General features: G+C 43.5%; 1 long non-coding RNA gene, 3 other non-coding genes and 2 pseudogenes across 4 annotated transcripts; 4 read left to right on the forward strand and 2 right to left on the reverse strand.

Annotated features, from left to right (window-relative positions):
- Positions 1-1,787: 1,787 nt before the first annotated feature.
- Positions 1,788-1,953, reverse strand: LOC133473986 (U2 spliceosomal RNA; annotated as a pseudogene).
- Positions 1,954-5,459: 3,506 nt separating this feature from the next.
- On the reverse strand, positions 5,460-5,638 carry LOC133473981 (U2 spliceosomal RNA; annotated as a pseudogene).
- A 2,104-nt stretch (positions 5,639-7,742) lies between these two features.
- Positions 7,743-7,933, forward strand: LOC133473983 (U2 spliceosomal RNA). Its single transcript, XR_009787313.1, has one exon. It is a non-coding gene; the product is annotated as a U2 spliceosomal RNA (small nuclear RNA).
- Positions 7,934-8,250: 317 nt separating this feature from the next.
- Positions 8,251-8,362, forward strand: LOC133473982 (U5 spliceosomal RNA). The gene has a single exon (XR_009787312.1). It is a non-coding gene; the product is annotated as a U5 spliceosomal RNA (small nuclear RNA).
- Positions 8,363-9,224: 862 nt separating this feature from the next.
- trnat-agu (transfer RNA threonine (anticodon AGU)) lies at positions 9,225-9,297 on the forward strand. Its single transcript has one exon. It is a non-coding gene; the product is annotated as a tRNA-Thr (tRNA).
- Positions 9,298-15,327: 6,030 nt separating this feature from the next.
- On the forward strand, positions 15,328-19,683 carry LOC133473977 (uncharacterized). Its single transcript, XR_009787310.1, has 3 exons — positions 15,328-15,420; positions 16,222-17,682; positions 17,892-19,683. It is a non-coding gene; the product is annotated as an uncharacterized LOC133473977 (long non-coding RNA).
- Positions 19,684-20,969: the final 1,286 nt, after the last annotated feature.

Here is a 20,969-nt window from a genome sequence, read left to right on the forward strand (position 1 = left end):
AAGGCAGGGACCTTGGCGATCCGACCCCCGGCTACAGTAGCTGACTCTAGGGTACGTGGAATGTCGGTCCGACGTGGCAGGCCCAAACGTATTGTGATAGTCTGCTGGGTACGTCTGGCAGAAACCTCTGTCAGAAGGAGTTACAATTCCCACCTCCGACAGAACTTTGCTCATGTCCCGGACTAGGCGGGGGACATCGAGGCCGAGCGGACCATGTTCCGCACCTCCATTGCTGAGGCGGTCGACCGGAGCTGTGGCCGTAAGGTGGTCGGTGCCTGTCGTCGCAATCCCCGAACCCGTTGGTGAGGGATGGCGTCAAGCTGAAGAAGGAGTCCTATCGGGCCTTTTTGGCCTGTGGGACTCCTGAGGCAGCTGATGGTGACCGGCTGGCCAAGCGGAATGCAGCTTTGGTGGTCGCTGAAGCAAAAACTTCAGTATGGGAGGAGTTCGGTGAGGCCATGGAGAAAGATCTCCGGACGGCTTCCAGGAAATTCTGGTCCGGCGTTCCTAAAGGCTCTGGATGTTGTGGGGGTGCCCTGGTTGACACACCTCTGCAAGATCGAGTGGCCATAGGGTACAGCGCCTCTGGATTGGTAGACTGGGGTGATGGTCCCCCTTTTTAAGAAGGGGGACCCGAGGGTGTGTTCCAACTAGAGGGGGATCACACTCCTCAGCCTCCGTGGTAAGGTCTATTCAGGGGTGCTGGAGAGGAGGGTCTGTCGGGAAGTCAAATCTCAGGTTCAGGAGGAGCAGTGTGGTTTTCGTCCTGGCCGTGGAACAGTGAACCAGCTCTACACCCTCGGAAGGGTCCTCGAGGGTGCATGGGAGTTCGCCCAACAAGTCTTATTGTGTTCTGTGGACTTGGAGAAGCCGTTCGACCGTGTCCCTCGGGGAGTCCTGTTGGGGGTGCTTCGTGAGTATGGGGTACCGAACCCCCTGATATGGGCTGTCGGGTCGCTGTACGACCGTAGTCAGAGTTTGAGCCGCATATCCGGCAGTAAGTCAGACTCGTTTCCGCTGAGGGTTGGACTCCATCAAGTCTGCCATTTGTCACCGATTCTGCTCATAACTTTTATGGACCGAATTTCAAGGTCTTGTTCACGAGTGAGGGGAGAATGGAACAGGAGATTGACAGGCGGATCGGTGTTGCGTCTACAGTGATGCGGACTTTGTATCGGTCCATTGTGGTAAAGAAGAAGCTAAGCCGAAAGGCGAAGCTCTCGATTTACCGGTCGATTTACGTTCCTACCCTCACCTATGGTCAAGACCTGTGGGTCGTGACCGAAAGAACAAGATCCTGGATACAAGCGGCCGAAATGAGTTTCCTCCGCAGGGTGTCCGGGCTCTCCCTTAGAGATAGGGCGAGAAGCTCGGTAATTCGGGAGGATCTCAGAGGAGAGCCGCTGCTCCTCCACATTGAGAGAAGCCAGATGAGGTGGCCACGGATTCTGATACGGATGCCTCCCGGACGCCTCCCCGGTGAGGTGTTCCGGGCACGTCCCACCGGGAGAAGACACCGGGGACGACCCAGGACACTACGTCTTTTTGCTGGCCTGGGAACACCTCGGGATCCCCCCGGAAGAGCTGGATGAAGTGGCTGGGGAGAGGCGTACAACATTCCTTGTCACTTTTCTCCTATCCTCCATACACCTCTGTACAGTAATGAAAGTGAGAGTAACAGACAAACCCCAGATTGAGAGTCATTTGTTTTCCTTCTGTTCAGTGCATTAAATATAGTTCAAGTCATTGAATTGATTGCTCAATTGACATTCATTTTGACCAAGTTGTGGGGGTGCACCGCTCCTGGCGATACTGCAATACCAGGTCAATGCGTGGAGTGGAGAGAGAAAGCCCCTATTCCATCACCCAGTCCCCAAATAGGTGACATAGCAGATATTAAACTGATAAGAACAGATACTACACTTGATCTTACCCAAAAGGCCGAGAAGCGATGCCAACACAACGCCAGAAAAGATGACCTCATTCTCCAGCCTACAAGCCAAAGTTATGGTGGCACATATCACAGGCCCCGCCTGTGTGGAGTTTGCATGTTCTCCCCGTGCCTGCGTGGGTTTTCTCCGGGCACTCCAGTTTCCTCCCACATCCCAAAAACATGCATTAATTGGAGACTCTAAATTGCCCGAAGGTGTGACTGTGAGTGTGAATGGTTGTTTGTTTCTATGTGCCCTGCGATTGGCTGGCAACCAGTTCAGGGTGTACCTCGCCTCCTGCCCGATGACAGCTGGGATAGGCTCCAGCACGCCCACGACCCTGGTGAGGAGAAGCGGCTCAGAAAATGGATGGATGGATAATATATATATAATATATATATATATATATATATATATATATATATATATATATATATATATATATATATATATAATATATATATGTATATATATATATATATATATATATATATATATATATATATATATATATAATATAATAATATAATAATGCTATGGTATAATATATAATGTTGTGGCCACAAGCTGAATAGCTGTTTGCTTAACATTTTCATGAAAAAACATCAATGACTCTGCCTCGCTCAACCACTTCCTGTTTCTTTCTTTGCTAACTGACAGTAGGACTCTAGCGCCATCGTCACAGAGGAGGCGAATTACACCCCTTCCACTAATTTGGTTACACAACGTTCAAATTTGTGATAAGTGTTAATAATCGATTAAAGACATGCCAGAAATTTAATTCATGTATTCAGGACCTAAACCATTTAGTGATTTATGGACCAGTAACAGAACTTTAAAATCTATTCTACAGCTGACTGGGAGCCAGAGGAAATACTTTAGAATTGGAGTAATATGCTCATGCTAATATGATAATTATGAAGACTAGACACGTAAGCTCGCTGTAACAGCCCGGCGAATCAACGTGCCTACTTAGTGGCCATATTGGGGAGGTTGACGTTCCCATTTTTAGCTTTTTCTTCAATAATAACAATAATAATAATAACAGATCAAACCTATTGCGCTTTTCAAGACACTCAAAGACGCTTAACACTGATTAGATAACAATAACATTAAGGTGGGTAAACAGGAAGCACAGGTGCTGGTGTCAGCGATGCTGTCCACCGCGGTGGATGCAGAAAAGTCACGCCGGGTGGCGAGAGCCAAGCTGGACGTCAGGGGACGCGGAAGGATGGTCGCTAGCTGACCTCGATGAACGCATGTTCACGGGTCACGACCGAAGCGGGTGTTCAGGAGGTTTCTGAGAGAGACATAGGTAGGTCATAATTTAGCCTTTTTGTTTTTGTAAATAAATAACGTCCCCGCCTTTCCCAGTTTACAATACATGACAACAACAACAACATAGTCCTTCGGTGAATGTGTTGGGTGAATGTGATCTTCGGGGATGGATCATTAACTGAATAAGAAAGCACTTGAATGAATGTGAAAAAGAACTGAATGTGAACAAATGTTTTTGAAGAAGAGCTTTGAATGATTCAGTACACTCAAACACTGATCCCTATTGGTAACATAGTACCATGCTTACTGTCTTCTTTTTTGTTAACCAATGATCAGGGGAGAGCGCGAGCGCAGTCCCCCACTACCAGAAATTATGCAGGCGAGATTCCCACATTTGTCGTCATGAGCATGTGAACAACCATACACATAAGGGGCAAGCCGGAACATACGCTAGATGAAACGCTACTGTGTGCTAATACATGAACAAATATGCTTCTTATTTGAGAATTTCAGTTTAAATTGAGACAGTAAATGGATACCCATAATGCACAGCGGCATCGAGACACGATAAAATAACTTGAAAGTGGGATCATTCACACCCAGAAACATAGAAACCACCCATTCGCGGTACAACCTGAACTGGCTGCCAGCCAATCGCAGGGCACATACAAACAAACAACCATTCACACTCACATTCACACCACCGTGCTGGCATGATTTAACTAATTAAAGAAAATCTAAAAAATGTAAACATAATTAGAGGACTTGAAGAAAATAATGCATTCGTCTAGTCGAATGTCACACACTGATAACACTTTTGGGTACAACAGTTTGATGTGCGTCTAAAAACGCTACTGCCACCGACTGTGACCTATTATGCATGACAACCTTGGCTCATAGTCGAGCAGGTGAGTGGTCTTAACAGTGGTTGTCAACTGTCAACTGTCACCCGCATGTTTCTAATGTTGTAAATCCGGCAGCTGTGAACCAATGGTTAAGATCATCGCCTGCCACCGTGGGGGACTTAGGTTCAAAACCCCGACTGGACCATCCGCCAACATCCCCCGGACTCACAGCTGTGGTGTCCTTGAGCAAGACACTGATACCCCGAAGTGCTCCCCGGGTGCTTCAGCTCCCCCCTCCTCTTGTGTGTTCCACTAACATGTGTGTGTGTTCACTGTGATGGGTTAAATGCAGAGAACAAATTTTGTGTGCATGCATGCATGTTCATCACAATAAAAGATGAAATTGAGACAGGAAATGGTTACATAATGCACAGCGGCATCGAGAGACAATCAAATAAGTTGAAAGTGAGGTCATTCACACCCAGAAACAAATAAACCACCCATTCGGGTTTAAGAGAGACCAATGATTTGACTAATTAAAGAAAATCGAATGTAAACATAATTGGAAGTAGTTCATAACGAAATAACGCATTCGTCTTATCCATCCATCCATTTTCTGAACCGCTTCTCCTCACTAAGGTCGCGGGCGTGCTGGAGCCTATTCCAGCTAACATCGGGCAGGAGGCGGCGTACACCCTGAACCGGTTGCCAGCCAATCGCAGGGACAGACAAACAAACAACCATTCACATTCACACCGACGGGCAATTTAGAGTCGTCAATTAACCGAGCATGCATGTTTTTGGGATGTGGGAGGAAACCGGAGTGCCCGGAGAAAACCCACACAGGCACGGGGAGAACATGCAAACTCCACACAGGCGGGGCCGGGGATTGAACCCCAGTCCTCAGAACTGTGAGGCAGACGCTCTAACCAGTCTCCACCGTGCCGCCGACACAGATACAATTGGATGTTTTTTTGGATACAGGTGAAGAAAAGCCTTCTTCAGTGGTTCCTAATGTTGCAAAGTCGTGACCTACTTGTACATGTACAGTATATTAGATTTGTAAATGCCCTTTCAGATGAGTTTGCTGTACCGCCAAAGTCATATTGCCTGCCAAGACGTCCACCAGCCAGATTGGGCTGCTCTGTATTTGTTTACCGAGAGAACAAGGAAGCAACATTTCTTGTCACTTTTCAACTATGCTCCATGTGGGAACTTAATACGCCTGCGTACTGTACCGAAAATCAGAATAACTATGCACGTAAAATGTCTGCGACCCATTGAATCCCGAGAGCGAGCAACCCCCAAAATGAGATTAATTGGTTTTACACTACATTCTGCACACTTCATGTCATATGATTGTTGGGTGTGCACGGTTAAACATTTCATTACTTTGACCAAGTTGTGGGTGTGCAACATTCCTGGAGGTACTGCAATACCAGGTCGATGCGTGGAGTGGACGGAGCAAGCCCCGATTCCATCTCCCAGTTCCAAAAATCAATTTAATATATGGTCCCCGGATAGGAGACGTATCAGATATTAAACTGATGAGAACAGATCACTTTCTTTTCCCTTTTGAGCAATTTCATTGTTACTGCCAACAGAATATTACATCAGCTCTTTAAGTAGGGAGCACAGTTTTATCTTTCACATCAATTAAACATTGAAATGAGGGCAAAATAAATTACAGAAGTCATAGAAAAGTTGTTTAAAATTCTACACTGTAATAATTATCCATCCATCCATTTTCTGAGCCACTTCTCCTCACGAGGGTCACGGTCGTGCTGGAGCCCATCCCAGCTATCATTTGTCAGGAGGCGGGGTACACCCTGAACCGGTTGCCAGCCAATCGCAGGGCACAGACAAACAACCATTCACACTCACATTCACACCTACGGGCAATTTAGAGTCGTCAATTAACCGAACATGCATGTTTTTGGGATGTGGGAGGAAACCGGAGTGCCCGGAGAAAACCCACGCAGGCACGGGGAGAACATGCAAACTCCACACAGGCGGGGCCGGGGATTGAACCCCTGTCCTCAGAACTGTGAGGCTGACGCTCTTACCAGCCTGAACTGGTTGCCAGCCAATCGCAGGGCAATTTGTAACTTATTTCTGAATAATTGGTAAAGTCTTCAGTGCTCTCTGATATTATGTCCACTTGCACATTTTAATATGAATTCATTAACAATGAATAATAACCAAAAATACATATTTTTAGAGTTTTATGATGAAGTCATTGTCCAATAGAAACACTTATTGAACCTTCACGTAAGAACTCTGAGATCTCCCAGGTGACCTGAGCATCACTTTGGAATACAAGCGGTCAAGTTAGGTAAATTGAACAAATTAGATGACAAAATTCGTCAACAACTGAAACAAAATGTTAATACAGACTCCTCTAAGTTGTCAATCTCCTTCGAGTGACCAGTCATAAGATTTTAAGGAAGCAAAATTGGATACGTCACTTCACATCAATAGGTAAAGCTAATTGCGAAACACGGGGCCTACTCGTGCGGCACGGTGGCCGACTGGTTAGAGCGTCAGCCTCACAGTTCTGAGGTGCGGGGTTCAATCCCCGTCCCCGCCTGTGTGGAGTTTGCATGTTCTCCCCGTGCCTGCGTGGGTTTTCTCCGGGCACTCCGGTTTCCTCCCACATCCCAAAAACATGCATTAATTGGAGACTCTAAATTGCCCGTAGGCATGACTGTGAGTGCGAATGGTTGTTTGTTTCGATGTGCCCTGCGATTGGCTGGCAACCAGTTCAGGGTGTACCCCGCCTCCTGCCCGATGACAGCTGGGATAGGCTCCAGCACGCCCGCGACCCTAGTGAGGAGAAGCGGCTCAGAAAATGAATGGATGGATGGGGCCTACTCGTGACCATACATTTCCTTTCGACTGTTATACTATACTACATACTATATATGACAACCAAACTAAATTTGTTTATGAGTATGGATTTTCTTTTTCTATTGTTATGTGTTGTCAAGTAATAATGGCTGATTATAGTTAAGTACTTCACAAGTGGTTGGTTTTGCTTTCACTCTGTCGTTTTTTGCATTAATTCTTGGGCAGGGCATGCTTACTGTTTTGGGCTATACGTTGAAATGTTTAATGGAAAATATTCAAGGATTTTGACGTTTCTGGCATGTTTTTATTCGATTATTAAGGCTTACGACATGAGGAACAGCAACGTTGTGTAACTGAATTAGCGGAAGGGGTGTAATTCGCCTCCTCTGCGACGATGGCGCTAGAGTCCTACTGTCGGTTCCCAAAGCAGGAAACTGGAAGTATTGGACCGAGGCAGAGCCATTGATTTCAAAATGTGTGTTCATTTCAAAATGTTGAGCAAACAGCTATTCAGCTCGTGGCCACAACATTATACCAACAACCGATTTGTATTCCAAATAACTCATTATTTTTTTCGGTCTTAATACACGGCTTAAGGATATGCGTTAATGTCCGCATTCTAATGGAACGACGTGGACCACGTGACCAAGGAACACGAGCATCTGACAACATTCTTTCAATATAAACGTTGAAAAACAACACAGTTGACATTCGTTTCATAATTGTTGTTTGGCGTGTCCATATGTGACTCATCTGTGATTATCATGTCGATATGTGCCACCATAATTTTGGCGTGTAGGCTGGAGAATGAGGTCGTCTTTTCTGGCGTTATGTCGGCATCGCTTCTCGGCCTTTTGGCTAAGATCAAGTGTAGTATCTGTTCTTATCAGTTTAATATCTGATACGTCCCCTATCTGGGGACCATATATTAAATTGATTTTTGGAACTGGGAGATGGAATAGGGGCTTGCTCTGTCCACTCCACGCATCGACCTGGTATCGCAGTACCTCCAGGAACGGTGCACCCCACAAGATTGTCCAAATAATCATAAACTCAAACGAACACACCAATCAATCAGATGACATGAAATGTGTCACCTTCCCACAATGCCGTGCATCAAAATGGTTGTCAATCTTGATTAAAAAAAAAACGGCAAAGCAGAGCATCTATACACGTTTACATTGTCTTTTTGCGTGACAGGATGAGAATATTGGAGTATGTCAAATGTAGGTGGATTTTTTTTCTTAGTGTTAAAAAAAAAGTCCAATTGTTTGAATTTAAGACCGTCTGTTAAAATGGCATGGCGGACAATGACATAGTCCGCTTCGCTCTGACCAAAGCAGTTTACGCTTGTTTCTTTTCAGATTGTATAAATCTTTCGCCTTTTACTAAAGGTTTCTGTGGGAAGGAACAACAAGAGTCTATCTCAATTTTTTGATGCTCTGCAAAAGCGGAGCTTTCTCTTGTTGTGAAAAGTTAACTTTATTGTCTGAATACATCAACCTGTTTCACTCATGATTTTGTATTAAATACATTCATCTGATTACTGTTAAGTGTCAGAGTGGTTTTAGAAGCGCTGTGTAAGCTTAATTGCAGTTGTGTTGTTATTAATTAAAATGATATAATTATTGCATTAGAGACACCGGGGAATATATCTGTATGCATGTGTACATTTATTATGAATTTACATTTATTTTAAATATGTGTGTTTGTTTTCATGTGCTTGACTGACCCAACATTAGCCGTTTAGCTTGGAGAAACGGATGCTCGTGAAAGCTGTCCCGTAAGGAAGAACGGTTATAATCACTCACGAGTACGTTCACTGCATAATATGTCGTTCCTTGCACTAGTACGAATCACTCATCGTACTAGTTCGCAGTGAAATTCCGCCTGAGTCACTCGTGGCAGGACAGGACTCGTTAAACGAACGAATCACTTGTGGCGAACAGGACATTCAGTTCAGTAGTACATTCAGCTTGCATGTGGCTAATGTTGCAAAATCGCGACCCACTTTCATATAAATTGAAAAGAATAAATTCTTTTGTTTAAAAGTAGATTTTACGCCGTTCTGATTGGTGTTAACGTTATCGGGCGATAATTAGCATTTTATGCTGGCCGGCTTTCATGTCATAAGTCGCCGATCCGATCGATGACGTCATTTAACTCCGCGTCTTGGTCGCGTATGAATCCAAAAATGTGTAAATGTGTGTTGGTAAGACAATTCCTTGATACTTTGTTTCTTAATAAGCTGACAATGCATTTGCCCACTTTGTTGCTGTTAACTAGTTAACCAAAATGGTAACTCTAAACACAAAAGAAAGGCCTCATAGCTCAGTGGCTAGAGCACTGGTCTAGTAAACCAGGGGTCGTGAGTTCAATTCTCACTGAGGCCTGAAGTGTAGTTTCCTATTTGTTGTACATGATGCTAGACAAGGTAGGAAACCAGCTTCCTGAATAGTCAATTTGCACATGTCAAAACCCATGACATACTCTGTCAACCCTTGTTAACCTACCGTTAGCACTATGGTTAACAAGCTAATCACATACATTTCCAAGCTTTGCTCTTCATTTTGTAAAATTAGCTCATGAGCGAAAATGCTAACAGAAGGTCTCATATCTCAGGGGCGAGAGCACTGGTCTTGTAAACCAGGGGTCGTGATTTAAATTCTCACTGGCGCATACATACAGATTCAATGTTTATGCTAACCATTCTTGAGATGTGGTTTCTTTGTATTCGAATGGATATTTATTGAGAATTACAATCGTTCAGTCAAATAGAGCAAAGTTTTTAAAGGGCAATTTCAGAAACAAAAAAAGGAGACAGAGTGAAAAGGTAGCTAAATAATAGAGGAAAAGAAGACAACAAAAGATGAAACTCTAGCTGTTAACAAGATGAGGAAAGTAATATAGTACAATTACGCAGAATCGAGTGTTGTATGGGTCAGTTGTGCTCCACCCTGCGAGGTAAGGATACAACAAGATAGGACAGGATTGGACAGGACAGGGACAGGAGTGGAAGCCTGCAGGACAGGGGGTCGTAGACCCGGCTGGACAACTGACGTGTGTTGGGAGTGGCTATGTAAATTATAAACATCTACAGGACCAGAGTGTAAGTGAGGGGCTACCCAAGAAATTCACATAGTTCTCAGTCATTTGTCGAAGATGCCTGAGGAATGGAGGAAAAGTGTGCTGGTGGACATTTTTAAGAACAAAGGTGTTGTTGTTTTTCCCCCTTAAAAGTATGTTATGTTGTCTTTTTGTTATGATCAAAAAAATTATGGTTTTATTCTCTCTTAATAGTATACTTTGATTATGTATCCTAGCCTTCTGGCTAATTCTGGCCTGGTCTAATAATGTGTACTTCATGTGTTTTATGAAATTGCATTGTCCCCTTTCAAAAATAAACTGATAAACTGATAAACTAAAAAAAAGAAGAGAAAGAAAAATGTCTGATTTATATGTAGTCTGCAGCTCCCGGCGTCATTAGCAGTGGATTGTCGTCAACCTTCAGATCCCAGTTGAGGAGAACGAAGACCAGTCCCGTAAAGGGTCTTACTTGCCGTGGCCACGGTCTCTTAACTGGAAGTCGGCTCCACAACTGGAATCCTCGGGTGTGTTGACATCCGGGTCGAAGGACCAATTTAATGTTGGATTTATCTTACCCAACATTATAAAAAATAGACACAAAAGGAATGAAGACGCTGGTTTCTTTTTCTCATGAGGAGGGCGTATGGGAGATTGTTCAGATCACAGCCTCTCAACACGCTCTAAACAATCCCCCCCTCGCTCCTGCATTTATTTGAAATAGGAGGGATTTACAAATCATAATGTTCTAAGCAATAAGACACAACACAAAATATTTGATAATAAGAGGGTTTTTCCCAGACATAGTATTCTAAACAATAAGACACGACACATAATATTTGATAATAAGAGGGTTTTTCCCAGACATAGTATTCTAAGCAATAAGACACAACACAAAATATTGGACCAACATTTGTCCCGACCCGACCACATCCGATCACGTCCTTGGTCCAGGCGCCCTTCCATCGGATGATGCTGAGTCATCTTTTCGAAGGCGAGACATCTAAAATCGTCCATAATACTAATGCAAGCTAAGCAAATAAATGATAACTTCTAGAATATATTTAACACTTTATCACTGACACTTAACGCTTTACAGCCTCGTTATCACGTCGCCTCAGTTCATCAGGAAAAAGGCCGACGATGCGCTTAGACTCCCACGCTTTTTAAAATTTTCATCAGGCGGTGGGTTGTTGCCGCGTTCCTCCCAAAAAAATGGCGTTTGGTGTTCATTTTGAGACTAAACATCTTGCCGTAAGCAGAGCGAGAACAGTCACAATTGTGCGTAGAATGCTTGTGTGTGTTTTTTCTTTTCGGTTTGCATGCATAACTCAATGATGACATGTATGGCAGGTTGGACACTAAAGAAGGAGAAAAGGATCTATACAGGCTGGCCAGACAGAGGGATAGAGATGGGAAGGATGTGCAGCAGTTTAGGGTGATTAAGGATAGAGATGGAAATATGTTCTATGTGCCAATATGTGCCATTCGTGTGCTAGCTAGATGGAAAGAATGCTTCGAGGAATTGATGAATGAGGAAAATGAGAGAGAAGGGAGAGTAGAAGAGGCAAGTGTGGTGGACCAGGAAGTGGCAATGATTAGTAAGGGGGAAGTTAGAAAGGCATTAAAGAGGATGAAAAATGGAAAGGCAGTTGGTCCTTATGACATTCCTGTGGAGGTATGGAAGCATCTAGGAGAGGTGGCTGTGGAGTTTTTGACCAGCTTGTTCAATAGAATTCTAGCGTGTGAGAAGATGCCTGAGGAATGGAGGGAAAGTGTCCTGGTGCTCATTTTTAAAAACAAAGGTGATGTGCAGAGCTGTGGGAACTATAGAGGAATATAGTTGATGAGCCACACAATGAAGTTATGGGAAAGAGTAGTGGAGGCGAGACTCAGGACAGAAGTGAGTATTTGCGAGCAACAGTATGGTTTCATGCCTAGAAAGAGTACCACAGATGCATTATTTGCCTTGAGGATGTTGATGGAAATTAACCTTGCGGTAATCTAGTAAAAGTATATATATATATATATATATTTTTTTTTTTTCTCAAATGTGAATGCAAACCAAAATTGACTGTTATTTTCTATTGGTACTGTAAAGAATGCATTACTTATGTCTACTACTGTAAACACAGTAGCGTCTGGTCTTAATGAATTTAACAATGTGCGTGGGATTGGTACGCATGCTGCTCTCTGTATTACTGCAGCTCATCACATTCTTTTTTATCTTTTATTTTTGTGATAAGCTACAAGGCTGCAGACAACAGGGCCTTCCCCATGTTTAACTGTGGTTTGTCTGGGATATCGATTGTGTAATAGAATGTACTTTCTCTGTTTTCCAGTGTTACATCGAGGTCCTCTCTTTTTAATTTATGTTTAATTCATGTTTGAGTACAAGTCCTAGTTGGAATAAGCCGTCTCTTCCCAACAAATTCACAGGGCACTCCGGGACTTCGAAAATGGGCATTCTACAAGGTTATTTCAGGTTTTTCAGTGTCCAAACTCAGAATGTCCTGTAAATTGAAATTCACCTCCTCATTCTCTGTAATGTTTACACAAGAGGATTTGTTGAGTTGGGAAGCAGGCTGGCCTAGTCATGCAGTAGTTTGTCCGTATTCTCTTTTATTTTTCTTTTTTTCTTTTTTAGGGCATTCACGTGCAATGTGGCCTTTGTTTCCACAGCACCAACAGATGGTATTATCATAATAATTTCGATTTCTACCATATCTTACTCTCCCACGGTCTCTGCCGTGTCCTCTAAAATTATCTCTCTCTCTGCCTTGATAGTATATTTCTGCTTCTTCGTCGAGGAAGACATCTATCTTCTCTTTTTGTTTTTTGTCTAACACTCTTTCTGCGTGGAGGGCATGATTAACATATTCCTCCAGAGGGCCAGTTGCTAGGTTTATCCAATGTTTATCTACCCATCTGTTAATGTGTTCTTTCGAATTCGCATGTAAAGCATTTTTTAACTGTTGTTGATAAGGTGTGATGCCGGCTACGGCCTTTTTCACATCCTCATTAGTCCAGTTTAACCAGAAGAGTAAGTCGTCAAATCCATCTTTTTGTATTTGTGATATATCATTTTTGTGTCGACACTTTATTTCGTTTTGAAGTTGAACTATTTTTTGCGAATTTAGCTGGCCAGCGAAACCGTATTTGGTTATCCACGTGTTTAAATCTTCTATTTTGAAATGGTTTTGTAGTTGAACATATTTCCAATCTTTACACGTTAGGTCTATTTTTTGATCCGGTTTACTGTTATTTATTCCCATTTTTGTGAATTTGGAAGTCAGTTCATTTGCACCTAGAGTGACCTAAATACTGACTTTATTCAAAAATGACAGGGTGACAATAAATGTCTGAGTTTTGGTAATTCTCAAGCTTCTACCCTAATTGGGGCGGAGAATTCTTGCCTTTGCTTCCAAACTCAGTTGTCACTTACAATCCCGTCTTATACATTCATACTTTTACACATACACACGATATTAATAACGTTTTTATAAACACACGAAAACACGGAAACACAGAAACACAGAAATACGGAATTTAAGTACGTACAGGACCCCGCCGTCCCCACGGATTTTATCGGATTCCGTTGTCCATCTGACCACTTGCCAGTGACTAGTATTACACAAGGTTTGTTCTGCCGCAGACTTCTTCGTCGCGCAATTCACTCACTCTTTAATCCTTTTTTCCCCAAAAATTTTTTTTAAAATTTAACTCACCACTCGTCTTCAATCCTGTGGATTGTCGTCAACCTTCAGATCCCAGTTGAGGAGGACGAAGACCAGTCCCGTAAAAGGGTCTTACTTGCCGTGGCCACGGTCTCTTAACTGGAAGTCGGCTCCACAACTGGAATCCTCGGGTGTGTTGACATCCGGCTCGAAGGACCAATTTAATGTTGGATTTATCTTACCCAACATTATAAAAAATAGACACAAAAGGAATGAAGACGCTGGTTTCTTTTTCTCATGAGGAGGGCGTATGGGAGATTGTTCAGATCACAGCCTCTCAACACGCTCTAAACAATCCCCCCCCTCGCTCCTGCTTTTATTTGAAATAGGAGGGATTTACAAATCATAATGTTCTAAGCAATAAGACACAACACAAAATATTTGATTATAAGAGGGTTTTTTCCAGACATAGTGTTCTAAGTAATAAGACACAACACATAATATTGAACCAACACCTGTCACGACCCGACCACATCCGATCACGTCCTTGGTTCAGGCGCCCTTCCATCGGATGATGCTGAGTCTTCTTTTTGAAGGCGAGACATCTAAAATTGTCCATTATACTAATGCAAGCTAAGCAAATAAATGATAACTTCTACAATTTATCTAACAGCGAGCAACAGTATGATTTCATGCCTAGAAAGAGTACCACAGATGCATTATTTGCCTTGAGGATGTTGATGGAAAAGTACAGAGAAGGTCAGAAGGAGCTACATTGTGTCTTTGTAGATCTCGAGAAAGCCTATGACAGAGAACCCAGAGAAGAACTGTGGTACTGCATGGGCGTGGGCGTCTATGTGTGAGTGAGACGGGACTGCGCAGGCGTCGTCCGGCGGGACTGCGAAGGAGGAAGGAGTGCGCGCCGGTGCGAGTGTGTACAGTGGCAAGTGTAGTGACGGCGACCGGGGAAAAGTAGCGGAGGACCCGTTGACGTTGAATGTGCAGAGGAGCTAATAAAGCCATTAAAGCAGCAAATTGGTGCTTCGTGCCTTTATTGTTGCCGCCACCCAGCTCAGCTGTGCAACGAGAGAAGGGAGTTAACCCCTGCGTCTCCCGACTACGGTCAGGTGACCGTAGCAGGAAAGGTTAACACTTCGTATAAAGAAACTAAAAAACTGTACTTACCATTAATGCTGAGAGTGTGAAAAAAGAAGGGCGAAAAAGGCAAAGATACTCTCTGCGCACAAACACAGACAAGCACTATGCACTAGCAAAGCAAAAACACTATGGTGCTGGGACAAAATGGCGGACGAACCACGAGCCTCATAAAGTCGAAACGTCGTAGGTCGAGTATGTCGTAACTCAAGGACTTCCTGTACATTGTTTTGATGTTGAGGCGGCATGACTTGATGGTTGATTGTCAATTCAGAGAAAATTACAAGATTTAATTTGTTTAACATATGGGTGAATATAAATCTTTGTAATATTGGTGGCAGTGTAGCTGTCACAAAATGTGTTTCTTTTTGTCCAGAGTTTTCTGTTCCTACAGAGAAAATGTCTTGTTTTAAATGTAATGTCGACAAGTTCTGTGGCATGTTACTACCACCTACTGGTCACAGTGTATATTGCCACTGAATAGTCAGCATGCAGCGTCACATGATCAGTGAAAAGGAAACGTGCTGCCAGGGGACAAAGGCTGGTCGGTGAAAACAAGAAAATGGACGCTAAAGGACTGTAACAACTCCTAAATTTCTGGTCAGAAAGCGCACGTTTTTCACTGTGTTTACTTGTGTAAAGAAGAAAAATGCTGGTTAAACTTCAGTTGGAGCGTGGCTTATTTGTACAAGAAGAAAACTTTGTTATATCCGTCTTTCACCCAAAGTCAGCTGGAATGCGTGACAACTCACAGGCGGTATAGAAAATTGATATTAATCATTTAATCCAATTGGGAAAATGAAAATATTCAAATATAAGCCTATGGACTCATGCTACACCAGGAAATTGTTTACTGATCATTCTGATGTCACAGGTGAAATTTGAACATTCCTTAAGGGATTAAAAATGGAGGAAAAACGAAACCAACATAAGAATGATCTAAATGTAAAAAATAAAGTTGCTCTATCGGTGCTACATTGTACACTATTTTAACTTTGTGCAATACTTTGTATTTTTAAAGAGGAAATATGTTTTTCCATGTTCAACATATAATTCATATTCGCTTGTTCTCAGTTGTTGCTCCTGTTAATTTGAATGTACAATTGCCATATTGCCAAAAATGTTTAGTTTGTTTTGTACAATTGTTGCATGTTCTTTTATGTTCATTTTAATTTGGAACGGAATGTGTACCATTCTAAAAGGTCTTTAGAATTACAGTAAAGCTAAAAAGTCTGTATATAAAAACCATAAAATAATACGGAAATATACAGTATAAACACGGTGTGATTTCAAAATTGAAGCATCTTGTCACCGTTGGATCTCTTTGTACAGCAATATATACAGTTTATATGAATTTCAAGAATAAAATAGGCTGATCAGTAGTCTTCCGTGCTGCCTCAGTGGAACCAAGGGTGCTGTTGAAGCTGGGACAGAGTGGCACAGGCGTCAGGGTTTCTTGTCAGGCATGCGCTCAGCAGATCTTGGCAGGCTGCGATGACAGATGCAAGAAAAAGTTGAAGATGGCAACTTCAGTGGTCTACGAACTACAACGCTGCTGACAGTATCATGGCCAGTACTGACTGGATCCTTAAACTTACTGTGAGAGAGCCTTGCGTCGATTTCCAGCCTGAGGAAGAACTCCTCCGGTTCGAATGGAGCGCAATGCAGAATTTCGAAGAGCAGTCTCGAGCTGCCAAACTGTGGTGGGGTTGGCCTTGTACTCCCCACATGCAGAAACTTCTGTAGGAGCCAAGTCAATGGTTCCTACAAGACATACAGAGAGAAATAAATGATGAGACTCAGCCTGAGAACAACAGCAGATGTGAATGAAGAGCAGGAGGTGAACACTGTACCAAGGAAATTCTTGTGCACCAAAGTGTTTCCAAAGCCGCCATTTCCAAGATCGATGATACAGACACGAGGGAGCTGGTGTCAATGAGGACGTTTTCCATCTTGATGTCACGATGGAAAACGTTTGCAGTGTCCATCGTGACTGCTGCGACCACGAGCTGCTTCAAGATGTTCTGAGATGAAGACAAACAGATGAAATTTGAAAGGGGACATCTAGAAAATGATATTTTTCATGGCTTCTATGCAAATAGTTGGCCTGCTCACTCTTCTTGTGTGACATTACACAACCAAGTAAACCTTGTGTTAGTTGCCTATTTCCGAAAATGCGTTGGTGAACAAAGCGTTCTTAACTTTGTGTGTCCGCTGCTTGCTCCACATGCATGTATCTCCACACGAAATGACGAAAAGTTTAATAAGCCTGCTTAGTTATGAAGTGCTGCCTTCACGAATGAAAATGAAAATGCTTTTCCAAGCAGCCACTTGTCTCTGACAGTGCCAAAACTAACCTATGGAAAATAATAGGGCAGTCCAAAAGTAATGAGGCCTATTTAATTTAACCTACTAATCAGTGAAATGTTCAGTTTGTAGTTTAAATACTTGTTTGAAGGTGAATTAAAAATAAAAAGTTTTGTTTAAGCCTGTTCTTTTCCTGTCAGCCATTTTGGAAATGGCATCTTTGTTGGATGCCCTTCAGAAGCAGAGCGCTGTGAACCACCACTAAACAATTTCTAAAGGTTGCAAAATGTGACTGGGGAAGCTGCAATAGGCTACAGCGCAGTCAAAAAGTTCTTCTTCACCTTTGATCGTGGACACCCACGTTTAGGACAATTATTGGGATGTGTTAAATAAATTGTACAAAGTTATCATTTATTTGCTGGCTTGGATTGGTATTGTGGACAATTTTGATGGTTGCTTGCTGACCGTGGGGGAGAGGAAGATGTCTCGCCTTCAAGAAAATGACTCAGCAGGAATCATCAGAAAAGGGCACCTTGATCAAGGACACATTGCCAGGTGTTAATCTCATATCTTCACCTTGAAACCCTCCCCTTAGAATGTTATGTCTTGTAACTTAGATACCTCCCTATTTTAAATAAATACAGGAGCAACAGGGGAGATTGTTTTGATCGTGATAGGAGAATGTAACTGAACAATCTCCCACATATTCTCCTCATGAGCAAAAAGAAACCAGCGTCTTCATTCCTTGGTGTCTATTTTTATAGGTGTTGGGCGAGATAGATCCAACATTAAAATTGGTCCTTCGAGACGGATGTCAACACACCTGAGGATTCCAGTTGTGGAGCCGACTTCCAGTTAAGAGACCGTGGCCACGGCAAGTAAGACCCTTTACGGGACTGGTCTTTGTTCTCCTCAACTGGGATCTGAAGGTTGACGACAATCCACAGGATTGAAGACGACTTTGATGTGTTAATTTTTTTAAAAAAGGATTAAAGAGTGAGTGAATTGCGCGACAAAGAATTATGCGGCAGAATAAACCTTGTGTAATACTAGTCACTGGCAAGTAAAAGAGGGACGGCGGAGTCCGAGAAATTCCGCGAGGATGGCGTGTTTCCGTGTTTTCGTGTGTTTGTAAAAACGTTACTAGTATCGTGTAAATGTGTAAAAGTATGAATGTATAAGACAGGATTGTAAGTGACAACTGGGTTTGGAAGCAGATGCAAGAATCCTCTGCCCCGTGTGGGAAGAAGTTTGAGGATTACCAAAACCCAGACGTTCATTGTCACTTGAATAAAGTCAGTATTGAGGTCACTCTGTGCAAATAAACTGACTTCCAAATTCACAAAATGGGAAAAAATAACAGTAAAACGGATCCAAAAGAACGCTTAATGTGTAAAGACTGGAAATATGTTCAACTCCAAAACCCTTCCAAAAAAAAAACATTTAAACACGTGGATGACCAAATACGGTTTCGCTGGCCAGCTAAATTCGCAAAAATTGGTTAAACTTCGAGACGAAATAAAATGTTGACACAAAAATAATATATCAAAAATAGAAAAAGGGATATGACGACTTTTTCTTCTGGCTCAACATGGTGTCTAAAAGAGAAAAAGGAAGTAAGAAAAAGAAGGCCTTAAAAAGTGAACAGAAAAGGCAGGCAGGTAGGGATAAAGATATGTTGTTTCAAAGACAGGAAGATGATGAGACAGGACCAGTAAGTAGTAAGAGTAAGTGGGAAAAATATGGTTGAAAAAAAGTGTGAAAAGAATGAGGAAACGGTGACGTAGGCAGTTTGAGAGTGACGTAGGCGGTTTGAGTTTGAGCTTGCGCCCGGGAACGTGCAGCGCTTCTGTCTGGATGAAATCGAAGTGTCGGTTTCCTCTTCGAAGAGCACAACCCATCGCCCAGGTGTGAGGGAACCGGCCGGCGCGGCGGACCTTTTGGCGAGGCAGCGAAGTCCGCCGAAGTGAAACGCGTCCTCCTCTTTCTACTCGGCTAACCTCGCTAGCCGCCGAGCTAACGTGCCACCAGCTAGTTGGTCACACCGTGGCGGAGGGAGCTCCTCGTCGGCGGCGCACGAAGGACGAAGTGACCGAATTTGCCGGCTCCGTCGAAGACGAAGCCCAGCCGCGCACAGGCAAGGTAAACTTTCTGGTGTTTGGACGCCACTCTGTATTTGGGAACTTGTCGACAGTCAGCCAGCCAGCCAGCTAGCTAGCTAGCTGGCGTGCCAATTGGGCTTTTCTTGGTCCTCGCAAAAGTCGCAACTTCTTCAACTGCTTTCTTGTCAAAATGGCTCAATATTGGGCGTATGATTCCAAACAACCTTTTTGACGCGGTTTCTTCTTGTCTTGCTGTGTTATCATGTGTGCCAATGAGCCTCCACTTCTGACGGCTGAGCCTCCACCACCACCGACGGCTGGGCCTCCACCACCACCGACGGCTGGGCCTCCACCGCTGCCGGCTGATGTGGAAGCTGGCAGCGTAAAACTATATGCAAACATTGCCAATAAAAGAAACAGGGGGCTGCCAAACCCCACAATACTTCTTCTTTCTTCTTCTTCTTTTCCTTTCGGCTTGTCCCGTTAGGGGTCGCCACAGCGCGTCATCCTTTTCCATGAGAGCCTATCTCCTGCATCCTCCTCTCGAACACCAACTGCCATCATGTCTTCCCTCACGACATCCATCAACCTTCTCTTTGGTCTTCCTCTAGCTCTCTTGCCTGGCAGCTCCATCCTCATCATCCTTCTACCAATATACTCACTCTCTCTCCTCTGGACGTGTCCAAACCATTGAAGTCTGCTCTCTCTAACTTTGTCTCCAAAACATCGAACCTTGGCTGTCCCTCTGATGAGCTCATTTCTAATTTTATCCAACCTGGTCACTCCGAGAGCGAACCTCAACATCTTCATTTCCGCCACCTCCAGCTCTGCTTCCTGTTTTCTCTTCAGTGCCACTGTCTCTAATCCATACATCATGGCTGGCCTCACCACTGTTTTATAAACTTTGCCCTTCATCCTAGCAGAGACTCTTCTGTCACATAACACACCTGACACCTTCCTCCACCCGTTCCAACCTGCTTGGACCCGTTTCTTCACTTCCTGACCACACTCACCATTGCTCTGGACGGTTGACCCCAAGTATTTAAAGTCCTCTACCCTTGCCATCTCTTCTCCCTGTAGCCTCATTCTTCCCCCACCACCCCTCTCATTCATGCACATATATTCTGTTTTACTTCGGCTAATCTTCATTCCTCTTCTTTCCAGTGCATGCCTCCATCTTTCTAACTGTTCCTCCAGCTGCTCCCTGCTTTCACTGCAGATCACAATGTCATCTGCAAACATCATGGTCCACGGGGATTCCAGTCTAACCTCATCTGTCAGCCTATCCATCACCACTGCAAAAAGGAAGGGGCTCAGGGCTGATCCCTGATGCAGTCCCACGTCCACCTTAAATTCTTCTGTCACACCGACAGCACACCTCACCGCTGTTCTGCTGCCCTCGTACATGTCCTGTATTATTCTAACATACTTCTCTGCCACTCCAGACTTCCGCATGCAGTACCACAGTTCCTCTCTGGGTACTCTGTCATAGGCTTTCTCTAGATCTACAAAGACACAATGTAGCTCCTTCTGACCTTCTCTGTACTTTTCCATCAACATCCTCAAGGCAAATAATGCATCTGTGGTACTCTTTCTAGGCATGAAACCATACTGTTGCTCGCAAATACTCACTTCTGTCCTGAGTCTAGCCTCCACTACTCTTTCCCATAACTTCATTGTGTGGCTCATCAACTTTATTCCTCTATAGTTGCCACAGCTCTGCACATCACCTTTGTTCTT

This window comes from Phyllopteryx taeniolatus, unplaced genomic scaffold (assembly GCF_024500385.1).
Source record: "Phyllopteryx taeniolatus isolate TA_2022b unplaced genomic scaffold, UOR_Ptae_1.2 contig_78, whole genome shotgun sequence".
NCBI lineage: Eukaryota > Metazoa > Chordata > Actinopteri > Syngnathiformes > Syngnathidae > Phyllopteryx > Phyllopteryx taeniolatus.